This window comes from Tenrec ecaudatus, chromosome 4 (genome assembly GCF_050624435.1).
Source record: "Tenrec ecaudatus isolate mTenEca1 chromosome 4, mTenEca1.hap1, whole genome shotgun sequence".
Lineage (NCBI taxonomy): Eukaryota > Metazoa > Chordata > Mammalia > Afrosoricida > Tenrecidae > Tenrec > Tenrec ecaudatus.
In genome coordinates, this window is record NC_134533.1 from 9,886,196 (window position 1) to 9,901,116 (window position 14,921).

The window sequence follows — 14,921 nt, forward strand, 5'->3', positions numbered from 1 at the left end:
CACCCCCTACCCCACACACACAGTGTACTCCTCAGGAACCATTTTATTTGCTGTTTCTGAAAGACACTCGAAGGGGAGTCTGGGATCTCTGAGGAAAGAGCAAATCCCCATCACATCTGTCCCTGGAGCCAGCTGGAGTTCTGTCCAAATGACTCCTCTTTTATCCATAACAACTATCCTTTCTAAAGTGCTTTTTAATGTCAGCTTTAGGTCTGTGATATCTCCCCTCCCAGTACCCCCTATGCTCTGAATCAGAACATTCCCAGGCAGCAGCAGGCCCTTACCTCACCCCTCCGTGGCGCTGGGCTGAAAGGGTCTACTTCATGAGGGGACGTGCAACAGTTGCTGAAAGGCTCGTCTCCTGTCTCCATGGAAGGGAGGACAACTGGAATGTCCCGGAAAGGCAAGAGCCCTCCCTAGCGTTGGCCCCCTGGATGTTTCCTTGCCAAGGCAGGGCCCAAGCTCAGATGTCACCTTTCTGCTGGCTGCTGCCGATAGTGGCCTGGAAGAGGCCTTAGACATCTGGAGCCCGAGTGGAGTCCCCGTGTGCTCCGCAGGTTGAGACGAGCTTTCATCAGTCCTGGGTTTCATATACTGAGCAACAGGAAACCGTGTAACAAAAATTCAAGAAGGTCACCCTCAGTGACAACACACATCTGAGATAAGCCCCAACAGGAACAAACAAAAATAAAAGATACAGAAAACTAGATGGGGCCCTACGTTACGTGCATCAGAGGGTGATCAACTGACAAGCTTTAGCAGTTCAAGGCAGGTTTATCATTTTGATCTCCGATAGTCATCTCTCCAATACACTCTGCTTGGTAACCAGCTTCTTCCCATCCCACTATTATGGATAGAGGAAATCACTGGAGGCTTATTTCCTGTGTAGATCTCACACATGTACCTTGGGCATAGTCTTCGGCAAACCAGAATTTCACAATTTAGGCTCTATTTCCTTCTTCGATTTCAGATTATATGGTTTACAATTTGGGTCATTGATGTTGGTGTGCTTGTTCCAGGTGGACTTAGTTGACATCTCACTTAGATGGCAGCTTGCCTGTAATGTAGTTTTCTAGTATAGTTTTGGAGGTGATCCTTTTATCTGGTATTTAATATATGGTATTATTACTATATATTTTTCCCGATAGGTGTGTTCTCTGTTTTGATGTGCACAAGTGTCCTATTTTTAGTAGATCCCAGTTCTTTATTTTGTCTTCTATAGTGTGGACATCTTTTCATTGTGTTTGGCAGTGTGTTATGCTAGTTTGTCCTTATTTCTTCATTAATGGCCTTAATAATTTTTTTGTCAAGCAGTGATCTTCCTGAAGAGTGTCAGAAGAAAAGAGAGTTCCTCAACATTGATATAAATGCTGGTCCAAGGGCAACAGGGCAGCAGGCGCACCACCTCCCTTCTGAGATAGATTTGGTAAGTCCAGAAGTTCCCACCATTGACTCAGAGTGGGCATCTCCTCTCCTGGAAAGGCCTCAGACTGGGCCCCTGGTTGTAGGCACAGCTGGCTCCAGTAATGGTCTTTTGAAGTCCCCTGTGTCCTTTTGTGATGGACTTACTTCACTCAACACGGTATCTTCCAGCTTCATCCATGTTATGAGGTGGTTCATAGATTCATTATTCTTGAACATGACAGAATATTCCGTTGTGCATCTGGTCCATACTTTGCAGATTCATTCTTATCTTTTGGGAATTTAGATTGTTTCATCTTTTTTTGCTATTGTAAACAGTACTGCGATGAAGATGGGTGTGCATATACCAATCTAGCCATGCCTCGGTTCTTCTTTCCCTACTGTTTACACCAAGTCAAGGTATGGCTGGCCCAAACAGCATTTCTATCCCCAACATTTTGAGGTAACGCCCTACTGTTGTCCACAGAGATATTACCACTTGAGAGTTCTGCCCCCCCCCACACACACACAGACACCCCGCAGTAGTGTGTGAGTGTTCTGGTCTCTCCACACCCCAGCCAGCACTTGATGTTTTCTGTTTAACCTTACTATTAATACTTGGGTGAGAAGTACCCATCTATTTTTTTTAATCATTTTATTGGGGGCTCATATAACTCTTATCACAACCCATACATCCATACATCCATTGTGTCAAGCACATTTGTACATTTGTTGCCCTCATCATTCTCAAAACATTTGCTTTCTACTGGAGCCCTTGGTAGAGATGTACCTGTCTTTAAAAGTCCACACCATCGTCCCTCTTGACAAAGTAGACCTCTCCTCTGTGCCTGGGACAGAGAAGGGAGCATGGGATGCTGGGAAGAGAGCTGTGTCTTCCCTGAGTCAGCCCCCTCCCTTTGACTAGTGCAATTGGGAACACAGCAGAGGGGGAATGTGGGATCTTTGGGGAAAGAGAAAATTCCCACCACATCTGCCCCTGGAGCCAGCAGGAGTTCTGTCCAAATGACTCCTCTTTTATCCATAACAACTATCCTTTCTAAAGTGCTTTCTAATGTCAGCTTTTGGTCTGTGATATCTCCCCTCCAAGTACCCCCAATGTTCTGAATCAGAAAATTCCCAGGCAGCAGCAGGCCCTTACCTCATGGAAGGGAGGACAACTGGAATGGCCCGGAAAGGCAAGAGCCCTCCCTGGTGTTGGCCCCCTGGCTATTTCCTTGCCAAGGCAGGGCCCAAGCTCACCTTTCCGCTGGCTGCTGCCGATAGTGGCCTGGAAGAGGCCTTAGACATCTGGAGACCGAGTGGAGTCCCCGTGTGCTCCGCAGGTTGAGGCAAGCTCTCATGGTTGAGCCTGTCTGATGTGCTGTCTCAGCTAGAGCAGGATTTGGTGGGAGTCCTGGCACTTTGGACCATCCTTCCATCATTGGGGTAGTTTTCCTTTGCTCCATGACAAGTCAGGCCTTCCCTGGATCCTGGGAGGGAGGGAGGGAAGGACCGGCACAGGATCATGGCCTGGACGGAGCTCAGAGTCTAGAGGGGAACCCAGACAAGTGTGCGGATGTGCAGCTCGGTGATCTGTGGACCTGTGCAGGAAGAGATGCGGGCACTGGAAGATCCGGGGACTCCGTGAGGGGTCAGTGAGCCAAGCTGAGGCTAGTGAGGTAGGCTGCTCCAGGAAGTCTGAGGGCTAAGTGTCTTGTGTTCCTACTTCTGATATCAGAAATCTCACAAGTAATTAACTCTAGGGAAGCGAAATGGGTTTTGTCACAGCTCAGGCAGATGGATGTCTGAATTCAAGGTGTCAGCTCTAGAGGGGGATCCCTGTCTCTCTCAGTCCCTGTAGGCCTGACCTGCCTCAGTTCCTTGATGATTCACATGTGCCAACAGTTCGCACCCCCATTTGTGTTTGTTTCTGTGTCTGGGCAGCTCCATCTGTAGCTCAGAGTGATCAGTTAGAGGACCTATCCTCCCCTGCAATGACCTCAACTGATTGATCCCATTCAACTGCATTGTAGGAGATATGACACTCCATTCCATTACATCCACAGCAATCGGGGTTTGAATTCCAATACACATTTGTTTGTCTGTTTGTTTGTAGGCCCAACTGAATTCACAACAAAAAAGGATTAGAGAAGAAAGGTGGTTGGACGTAGACAGTATCAGATGTGTGTAGGAGCTAACAAGAGAGAGCACCTTGGTGGAAGAACTGCAAATCTACCAGCCAACCTGGAGAACAAAGTTCAGGGGAGGGCCAGGGGAATAAGAAAAGGCCTGTGTGATCCCCATGGAGTACACACCAAGGCTGAAGCTGGAGGATGGTCATGATCAGATGGTCCCTTTAGAAAATCCCCACAGAGTTTTGGGGAGACCCGGTGAGGAAAAGCAGGGATAGGAGGCAGAGTGGTCACCAAGGCAGGGACAGCATCAATGAAGGGGAGATGAGGCTAGAAAATGAATTCAGGGCTCAGGATGGGCAGCATCTGGTGATTGTCTGATAAAAAGGGGTCCTGGTTTCTGGCTGGACAGCTTGGAGTGGGGGATGGAGAAAGGCTTGTTGTTCACAGAGATCAGAAGTAAAGAGGGAGAAGAATGAAACATTCGATGTTCAAGATGCTGGCTTGCCCTGGGGCAGGACCTTGAGAACTGGGATGAAGATGTGGAAGGGCAGGAAGGCAAGCACCGACAGACAGCAAGTGTGAGAAATGGCCAGAGCAGACTACCTCACCCTCTTCCCAATTGATCTTTCTTGGGCAAATTCTTCTACCTCTCTGACCCTTGGTCTCCTCGCCTCTGCAATGGAATGATGATTTCTTCTTTCTAGGGCTGTTGTGAAGGCTGAAACTACTGTAACAAAGCACCCCCCTAGGCACAGTTATGAAAACTTCTCAGACATAACCGAATTCCTTGAGGAAATGAGTTGCCGGGCCTGATGGCTCAGAACTATAGTTTGGGGAACACTAGGGTGAATTGGCATAGTATAGACAACGGTCTACCCCCTCCTTTGGTGAGCAGTGACTGGGGTCTTAAAACTTGATATAGGATTCAGCTCTTGGTCCATCTATTTCTGGAAGAAAGATGAATGAAGCAAATAAAAAACTCATGGGAAAAAACCAGTCCAATGGACTAATATGAACTAATAGACCATATGAACAATAATGTCCATTACTCTGGGACCTGAAGAACTAGATGGTTCCCAGCTACCACTGCCATTTGTTCTGAAAGGGATCACCTCACCTAAGAAGGCCTTGGACAAAGTAGGAAAGAAAATGGATCAATTCCTAAAATAATAATAATAAAAGACCAGACTTAATGGTCTGATAGAGACTGATGGAGCCCACAAGATCATGGCCCTTAGCCAACCTTCAAGTCTGGAAATGAATTCCTCCCAATGGCTCATTTATCAGCCACACAATAGACAGGTCTACAAGAGAAACATAACACTAGGAAGGTATGCATACTAAGATAATTAACTATTGGAAGTCAAAAGAGCAATGTTTACCAAGGGACCATGCTCAGCAGGATTAGGAAGGAAGAAGGAATTGATGTAGGAAGCATGTGGAAGACATGGGATAAATGATGTTTCATTGTGGGAATTGCAATCAATGAGATGAAACCAAAGGCGAATGAATTGTTGAATGTAAAACTGATGATCTTCCCTGTAAAGTTTTACCCAGTTTACAATAAATAAGTGTTTTTTTTTTAAAAAGAGGAGGGTTTCCGGGGAGTCCTGCTTCCTGAATGTGTCAGCTCACTGCTAGAAGCTGGGTGCCCTCAAAGGAGCCACACTGTAAGACTCGGGTACCATTCAGATGTCAGTGAGTCTCTCAGGTTGCCAGCTCTGAGGACAGGGTATCCTAAGGTGGCTAGGCAGAGTATGAGGAGGGAAGCTTCACGTGAACATGAAGAACCATGGGACAAGAGGACATGATGAGGCACTGAGGTCTGTCTTCAAAGAACAGAGACCCTTAAGATTCACCTTGATGATGGCCCCAGAAGGAACACTGTGAAGGTGCTTGTCTCTGCAAGACTCCCTTGTCAATGTGCTTTGTCACGTGTACAATGCACCTGTACAGACACATCTGATATTTGTGTGTGTACACACATACACGTGTACACACACATGTAACACACACTCATCCTGCCCAAATTTCCTTTCTCATAGGGGTCTTTTTACCAAATTTCTAAACCTCTAGGAGTGGTTTCAGGAACGAGGGTCACTGAGGGATAGGATTTTTCTGCTACCTTGGCTCTCACCGTGGGATGGACATCAACAGCAGTAGGGACTCAAGGCTGATAGGTAGCTCCTCCATGATGGTCTTCAAACTTCCCTCAGCGGCTGTGTGCATGACCTCTGTATTTTTTCTGTTGCAGTTTTGTGACAATCCCACACCTGGAGACCTGATTGAGATTTTTCACATTGGCTACAAAGATTGGGCCATCTATGTGGGAGACGGTAATGTGATCCATCTGGCTCCTCCGAGTAAGAAATGTTCAGAATACCATTTTCTCAATATTTACTTATAAGGCAATAAAAACAACGGAGAGACAGAACTGAACAAGGGAAGCCTGAAGTGAGCATCATGGTCTCTCTGAGCAGCGTGTCAGCAGGTCGTACGTGCATGTTCCGTTGGGTCAGCACCATGTATTTCAGTTGCTGGGTTCTGAAGCAAGGAAAGGCTCCTTGGCTCCCACAGTGAGCCAGACTGCAGCACCATGCTCATCTCTCCCAGTGAAAGTAGAGCCAGTCTGTCTTGTGGACTCTGCTGCTCTGACTTAGGGCAGAAAGTTTCTCTAGAGCACAGTGTCTAAGACCTTATATGAGAAGAGTTTCAATGCTATTTCCTGCAAGTATATGCTTTTCTAGAACAAAGCCTGTTGATATTATGTAACAGAGGCTCCTTAAGAGAAGAGCTCTTTACAGAAACATAATCCCAACACCTGAATTCTTTGGCAAATGCATAGCAGTTACCTGTTCACTACTACTTCACTCATAAATGACAGAAGCAGCAGAATCACAAAGCCAGTCCCAGGGGACTGCAGGGAATGGAGGCGTGTAGAGTCAAGGAAGGAAAACACAGAGTGCAGGAATGAGGCTCTAAATTCGATCCCAACCAATTCAAATCCTATGTCCCAAAGACATCAGTTCTCTGACTTTCTTTTCTCCACCAAGCATTTGCATAGCACCGGGGAAACACAGTCACCACTATTAAGAACAAGTCATTTATATTTATTGGCTTTGTACAAATTGTCATCTGTCCTGAGATCTGGAAAATGTCTGAGGTGTTGGTAAATTGTACATTGAATTCTCTTGGTCCCCAGGAAGGTTCTTTCTGTTATGCATAGCATTGCCAGGAAGCAGAGTAAGCTCAATAGCTCCTAACAACAACACAATTACTCAAGGCATCTCGTTAAACAATGAGAATGACATTAGTGAATCTGTCAGTCACCTTTGTGAAAAGGTGAACACCCCAAACTCAGTAATGGAAACCGACTTTTCTTTTTTTTCCTCTTCTCCCGCCTTCTGTTTGCTTGTTCCACCTGTCCCACGATCCCTCCTTGACTCCCAGGTGAGTTCCCCAGCTTTGGTTCTTCCAAAATGTTCACATTTCTGAGTCGCAAGGCCGTGGTGGCAAAGGATCCCTTGGAAGATGTGACGTGGGGCTGCCTTTACCGGGTCAACAACTTCTTGGACCATCAGTACCGACCACAGCCTGTGGATAAGATTGTCAGTTCTGCGAAGAAGATGATTGGTGACAAAAAGATGCACAAAGTTCTAAGTAAGAACAGTGAGAACTTTGTCACTGATCTGAGATACGGCTTACCTCGATGCAAATTGGTAAGGCCCCATGAAGTGATCCTTCTCTCTACCGGGGTTCTTCTTGGGGTGGAAATCGAGATGGGAGCTTGGAAAAATATCAGTAGAGCTTGCATAGCATTTCTCACATTAATACTGCACATCAATACTACAGTATTAATAGTATTCTCATATTAGTATTGCCATGTTAGCTGATGTCAAGTGGGCACCAACTGACTCATGGGAACTCTGTGTATAGTGGAACAGGAAGGAAGCTGCCTGGTCCTGCAACATTCCCGTGGTCAGTGGCAAAGGGGACACTTGTGCTCCATAGGGTTTCCATTAGCTGAGTTTTGGAAGTAGATCATCAACTCTTCCCCGCCCCGCCCCCCAACCCCATTCTGTCTGAGCCTGGAAGATCTGCTCAAACCTGTTCAGTGTCATGTTATTGATGGTAGTTGCTGTCAAGGCCTTCTGACGCATAGCAACCCTCCATACAACGGACTGAAACACTTCCGGGTCCTGCACCAACCTCACAATGGTTGTTATGCTTGAGCCCATTGTTACCTTCACTGTGTCCGTCCACCTGCTTGATGGTCTTCCCCTTTTTCCCTGTTGCTCTCCCAAGTATACTGTCCTTCTCCAGGGACCGGTCTCTCCTGATTACCTGTCCAAACAACATGAAATGAAGTCTTGCCATCCTTGCCACCAAGGAGCATTCTGGCTGTACTCCAAAGACAGATCAGTTTTGTTCTTTTGGCTGTGCATGGTGCTTTCTGTACTCTTCCCTGGCACCATCATTCCAATGCATCGATTGTGTTGTTGAAAAAGATATTTCAACAGATATTTCAATAGACATTTCAACAGATATTTCCCAGGGAATGCTACGATATGACAGGAAGCAGACGGCTATTGTGGGTGGGCTAAGCCAGTTTTCTGCAAGAAGGCTAAAACTACACAGACGATTGTGTTGAGGCTCGAATGTGTCGAGTCCAACAGCCACTCTAAGAGAACGTTGCCTATTGAGCGATGCAAGCCTTTTGGACTGGGAGGAGATGAGAGAAAGGGACAGGTGATCCAGTTCTAAGCTTCATCATGTTGTTTTTTTTTTGACAAAACAATAAAGTTTTAATGTTACCTATACCTTTTAAAAAAAGAAAAAGATATTTGTGATGAGGTAGTTGTTAGTCTTACAAAACTTGTTCATGTTATCTCCAGCTTTTCCCAACTATTGTTCTTTTTCTGTTTCTTTCCAACGTTTGCATTCCCATAACCAATGATTCTTACTGCATCTTGGTTACATGTATTATTAATTTCAGAATGAAGATATTGGTAGAGTTTTTCCATTTCTGCATCACCAGCTTTAGTGGTTGGTGCATGCATTCGAATCATAGTTGTATTTACTGGGCTTCCTTGTAGAATTATAGCTATCCTATCACAGACAGCATTGTACTTCTAGATAGATGTTGAAATACACTTTTGGGGGATGAATGTGGTGCCATTCCTCTTGAATCTATCATTTCTGACATAGTAAAGCATTTGATTTTCTGATTCAAAATGACTAACACAAGTCCATTTCAGCTCATGAATGCCTAGAATATCAATCTTGATGTGTTTCATTTCATTTTTGACAACTTCCAATTTTCCTACTTTGTACATTCCAGTTTTAATTATTAATTGATGGCTGCAGCTGTTCCTTCTCATTTTGAGCCATAACTCATTAGTAAATGAAGGTCCTGAAAGCTTTGCTCCTGAAAGGACTTCACCCCATCCGTGCCATTATGCTCGACTCTACTTTGAGAAGGCAGCTTTTCTTCCATCATAATTTCAGTGCCTTCTGGCCCTAGGGGCTCATCTTCTGGCACTGTCTCTGACAGTGTTCTCCTGCTGGTCATGAGGTTTCGAGTATCTGACAATGCTTTGATGCTATCTATAAGGTTGTCAGTGGCTAATTACTCTGAAGTGGACAGCCTTTTCTTCCTTCACAGTCTGTTCTTAATCTGAAGCTCTGCTGGAACCAGTTCACATTGGGTGACCCTGTTGATATTTGAAAATATATAACTTCCAGTGTCACCGAAACACACAAGCCACCCCAGTATGACGAGCTGACAGACAAATGTTGACAATAGCCCATAAAACTGTGGCATTTGCCATATAGAATCAGTGCAGTGAATCAACAAGCCATGCAGTGAATCTCTGTAGACAAGGGACCAATATGACAGATGAAAGAATCTGGATTCTTGGTGGCCATGCTGAGCTGATGAATTGAAACTTGGTTCAGGTTCAGCTGAAACTTCGGTTTCTCTCTTACTGAGACAAAGAAAGTTCAAGTTGTTGAGGCCACTTCCCATTTAGCTCTGCTTCTTGCACACAAGTGCATTCTAAGACCTGGGCCACACACTATCGATGTGTGGCCCCCACCCGTAGGAGTTGTTCCTAGGGATATAAGGAGTCCTATGCTTTGACTTTTGTCATGTATTTTGTGGCATGGTGTCTTCTGGGAATGGAAGGGGGCAACAGTGTCTCTCCTCTGAGAGAAGGGCACGTGTCCCTGTGAGAGGTCTCGTGCTGTCAAGCGGAGTCTACATTTCCTTTCAGAAAGGTGCTTGTTTCTTCTAAAATTATGATAAAAATTGTTTTCACTTTGATATAACCAATCAGTCTTCCCATTTAGAGAAATATTTGACTATTTTATTATACCTGAGCGGTATTTTATTATACCTAAGACAAAACTGAATGGAGCGAAGAGTCGTGCTCTCTCATGTCAAGGTCCTGGCCAATGACGTCATGGGCCACAATTGAGGAGTGCTGTGTGAGCGTCAGCTGCTGGCTTCACGGTAGCTGTGTGGTCACCACACCTGGCTCCATACCTTACTCGGTATCCTTAAGAACGCCTCCATTTGTATTTCTCAGGATTTCAGTTCCTGGGCACAAGTGGGCAGAGCTTGGGGAAGAAATCTTTGGAGGAGACTACTGAATGTAATTTGAACAACCATGGGGCAGAAAGAATGTTTCTGTGCCCGAGGGTGAGTCTACAGAGAAGGAAATGGTTCAAATTTCATCCAGGATGGGCCTTGCTGGCCTAATATAATGAGGACATGAATTAATATAGGTACTCTAGTCTTACATACAAAGACATAGGCACGTATGCTGTGGTTGTTAGGTGCCAGTGAGTTGGTCCCAACTCACCGTGACCCTATGCACAACAGAACAAAGCACTGCCAATCCTGCATCATCCTTAAAATGCTTAGGTTTGAGTTTATTCTTGCAGCCACTGGGTCAAATCCAATGCTTTGAGGCTCTTTCCCCTCTTCTTGGACTCTATCAAGCAAGATTTCCTTTTCTAAGTACTGTTCTCTCCTGATGACATGACCTAAGTATGTGAGACAAAGTCTCACTGTCCTCCATTCTCTGGGCCATTTTTGACTACTTCTTCCAAGACACACTTGTTTGAGCTCCTGGCAGTCTACAGTGCTCTCGGTATTCTTGACCAACACCATTATTCAAATGCATCCATCGCTCTGTGATCTTCCTTACCCACTGTCCAACTTGGAATGCGCACGAGGTGATTGGAAATACCACAGATGTACATCTCTGTGTACCAAGCGACATCTTTGTTCTTCAGTATGTTAAAGAATTCCCATGCAGAAGATGTGGCCAATGCAATACACCGTTTGATTTCTTGACAGGCTCATGTGTGCATTTGTACAAATCAAAGCAACCAACAGGCATACCTCAGGGCATGTACACAGGTGCCCATGAAACAGACACATCAGGAGCAAATCCAGCCCTTCGACTCTTGGGGACCTCTTCCAAGGCTTCTTGTCCTGATGCCCCTAAGGCGATACTCTGAGAGTATCAGAAAAACTTGCATTCTAATGATCATCAGGTCATCAAAGAACTCTCTTTATAGAGTTCTTGCCAGTTATTGAAGACAACGAGTGTCTACTCCAACCTGCATCTCCACCAAGCTAGGTCTTTGGTGTTTCCCAGTTTGTGTTTCTCTCTCTCCCACCCACCTGCCCCCTTTCCTCTCTTTTATGTTGCAGTCATGCCAAGATCCTCAGCCTGGAGACCTAATTGCGATTTCTCGGGTTGCCTACAAGCACTGGGCCATTTATATGGGAAATGGTAAGGTAGTCCATCTGAACAAATCAGGTAAGGATGGAATACTTCCTGAAATACAAGTCTTGAACTGAGGACAAAATATCAATCAATAGGCCTCTGTCTGGTGAAAAAGTGGTGTAGTGGGTTATGAGTTGGGCAGCTAGTCACAAGGTCAGCATCTCAAATCCACCAGTCACTCCTTGGGAGAAATATGAGGCTCTCTGTTCCAGTAAAGATGAATAGCCTCAGAAACCCACAAGGGTCATTGCCCTTTGTCTTATAGGGACTCTATGAGTTGAAATAGACTCGATGGCAGTGAGTTAGTTTGGGTTCGTTTGGTGCAATTGGAAAGTGTAGTCAGCTGCTAACTGAAATGATGGCAGTTGGAGTCCACTCAAGAAGTGCCTCAGAAGAAAGTCCTCACAATCTACTTTGGAAAAGTCAGCCACTAAAAGACTTATGAAGGCTGTACTCTTATCACACAAGGGTTTTCCATGAGTTGACTTGGTGACAACTGGTTTGATTGTGTCTTTTTGAAATGTAATACTGTGGACCTTTATTCACTGGGTAATGGAATGTGGCATACAGACATTGCTAGCTGTCTTGTGAACATTTCTAAAATGCCCATAATTATGACAGATCACATGAAGCAGGAAAACTATTTAAAACGTGAAATAAATAATTGAGGGTTGGAAATAATCTGTCTATCAGACAGAGAATTGTAGAGATGACTGAAGTACACTAAAATGATGAATCTGACTTGAACAGTTAAAACCTTGTCCCTTGATCTCCCTTTTGATACACTTTGTGATTGATCAGTGTGATAGTTAAGGTTTATTATGCCAACCTAGCCAATGAACACGTGAGATTAATTGAAGGGCGGAGAGATCAATGGCTCGGTGCTCTCTGATGGTCAGACCAGTTGTGGTTGCCTTAGCTAGTTCTCTGCCTCAGCTGGCAAGGCTCACTTCCTGTGAGACATCCCTGAGGAGAAGCCACAGTTACCTACCCTGATGCAGCCCTGGGTGCTGGAGAAACTGCGTGGAGACCCCTGCCAGCACTGAGATGCTTACCTGCTCACTGATTCAGCTTTCCTCCTGCAGTTGGTGTCATTGTGTGTGTTTTTGTGAGATTGAGGAGGACTTTGTAGCTCGGTGTCGGACATATGGGCTAATGTCAGATTTATAGGCTCAGACAGCACTGGGTTGGGATGCTTTTTTAATGTACACTTGCCCTTTATATAAAACTTTCTCTTATACATATATGGGTTTCTGTGGACTTGTTTCTCTAATCTACCCAGATGAACACAATCAGGTTTTTAATATTTTCTGTGTGTATGTTTTTTTCACATCGGGGTTGGTCTCTGTTGTATTTTGTCATGGTTGGTCACTTTCTTGATGCCCTGTTGTGTGTTTTTAGGTATATGAAACTTAGGAGAACTCTATAGAGACAGTAACTAGAATAAGAGTTCTGGGAAGGCAGGGTGTGGATGGCAGGGGAGGTGGGTGTGACATAAAGTGGCTGATATCAAGGAGTTCAAGAAGGAAGGAAATGTTTTGAAACTGATTGTGGTAGCAATTGTATAACACTGGTTGATCTGAATGAACTATGGAATGGTATGATCTAATAATATGGTTTGGGGGGGGAAGGGAAAAAAAGCAACAATAGTTCTATAGTTGCTAATGAATTTCAAAATTTCTACACAATAATGTAGGAAATATATCTACAGAAGTTGCTATAATTTCTAGTTCCACAACTTTTGACAATTGGCTTTGCGACTGTTCTGTGGCTCAAGGATTAGTTTTTTTAAATGGAAATACTGGTAGGTTTCTTTCCTTTAAAGGGATGGGAGGAACATTGAATGAGATGATATATGTATGTAAAAGTCTTTACGGTCTTGGTACCTATTTATATTATAGATATTATATAAACATATATATAAACATAGAATATTTATAGCATAGTAGTTTATTATAGAGAAAAAATTCCACCCACAAGGCCAACAATAGGAGATGGGTCCAGTAAATTAAGATAACTGCCCATTGTGAAATAGCGTGGTAGTCACTCCAATTTATGATAGTTCCACATTTGTTGTTATGAGATATATTCTCACATATCATTATATATTTAGGGAACAAAATCCATGTGTTATATGACCACATTCTTCTTAAATTACCCTAAAGCCAGAAAGAAAAGTGCTATTGTTGATATCTGGTGCCCACGAGTCGGCTCCAACGCATAGAGGCCATACGTACAGCAGAACGCATCACCACCCAGTCCTGCACCATCCTTTCAATTACTGCTTTGTTTGACCCCATTGCTGCAGCCACGGTGTCAGTCCATCTTGTCAAGTGCCCTCTTCATTGTCGCTGCCCCTCTGCTTTACCAAGCATGATGTTCCTGTCCAGGGAGTCATCTCTCTTGGTAACTTAGCCCAAAGTATGTAGGCAAAGTCTCTCCATCCTTGCTTCTAAGGAGCATTCTGGCTTCTTCCAAAACAGATTTACTTGTTCTTTTGGCAACCCGTGGTGCCTTCGATATTCTTCTTCAGCATCATGACTCAATTGCAGCTATTCTTCTATGGTCTTCTTTATTCAATGTGCACCTTTCACACACATATGAGACTATTGAAAATACCATGGCTAGGAGTCAGGTGCGCCTTAGTCTTCAATGTAACATCTAAGCAGTAGGTACAATGCATTGTTTGATCTCTGGCTGTTTCATGTGTGAGCATTGACTGTGGATTCAAGCAAGATGAAATCCTGGACAACTTCAATCTTGTCTCCATTTCTCATGATGTTACCAATTGGTCCAGTTGTAAAGAATTTGCTCTTCTTTGCATTGCGTTGTAATCCATAGCGAAGGCTGTAATCCTTGATCTTTCTCCACAAGTGCTTCAAAAATTCTTCAGTTTCAACAAGCAAGGTTTTATCATCTGCATATTGCAGGTTGTAAATAAGCCTTACTCCAATCCTGATACTGAATTCTTTGTTATATAATCCAGCTTCCGTGATTATTGGCTCAGGGTACACATGGAATAAGCGTGGTGAAAGAATCCAGTCCTAATGTACACCTTTTCTAATTTTAAACCATGTAGTATGCACTGGTTCTGTTTGAATAACTGCCTCTTGATCCATGTTCAGGTTCCACATGGGCCCAATGAAGTGTTCTGGATTTTTCATTCTTCTTAAGGCTATCCATGGTTTGTTATGAACCACACAGTCAAGTGTCTTCGTATAATCAATAAAATACAACTAAACCTCCAGAGGGACAAACAACAGAAAAGTGGGTGAAGGGAGACAATGGACAATGTGTGAGATATGGAAATAATAGTAATTTATAATTATCAAGGGTTCATGAGGAAGGGAGGGTGGGGGAAAGAGGGGGAAATGAGGAGCTGATACCAAGGGCTCAAGTAAAAAGAAAATATTTTGAAAATGATGATGGCAACATGTGTACAAAAGTACTTGACACAATGGATGGATGGATGGATGGATGGATGGATGGATGGATGGATGGATGGATAGATGGATGGATGGATTGTGATAAGAGCTGTAAAAGCCCCCAATGAAATAAATTTTTTAAATGCAGCTCAACATCT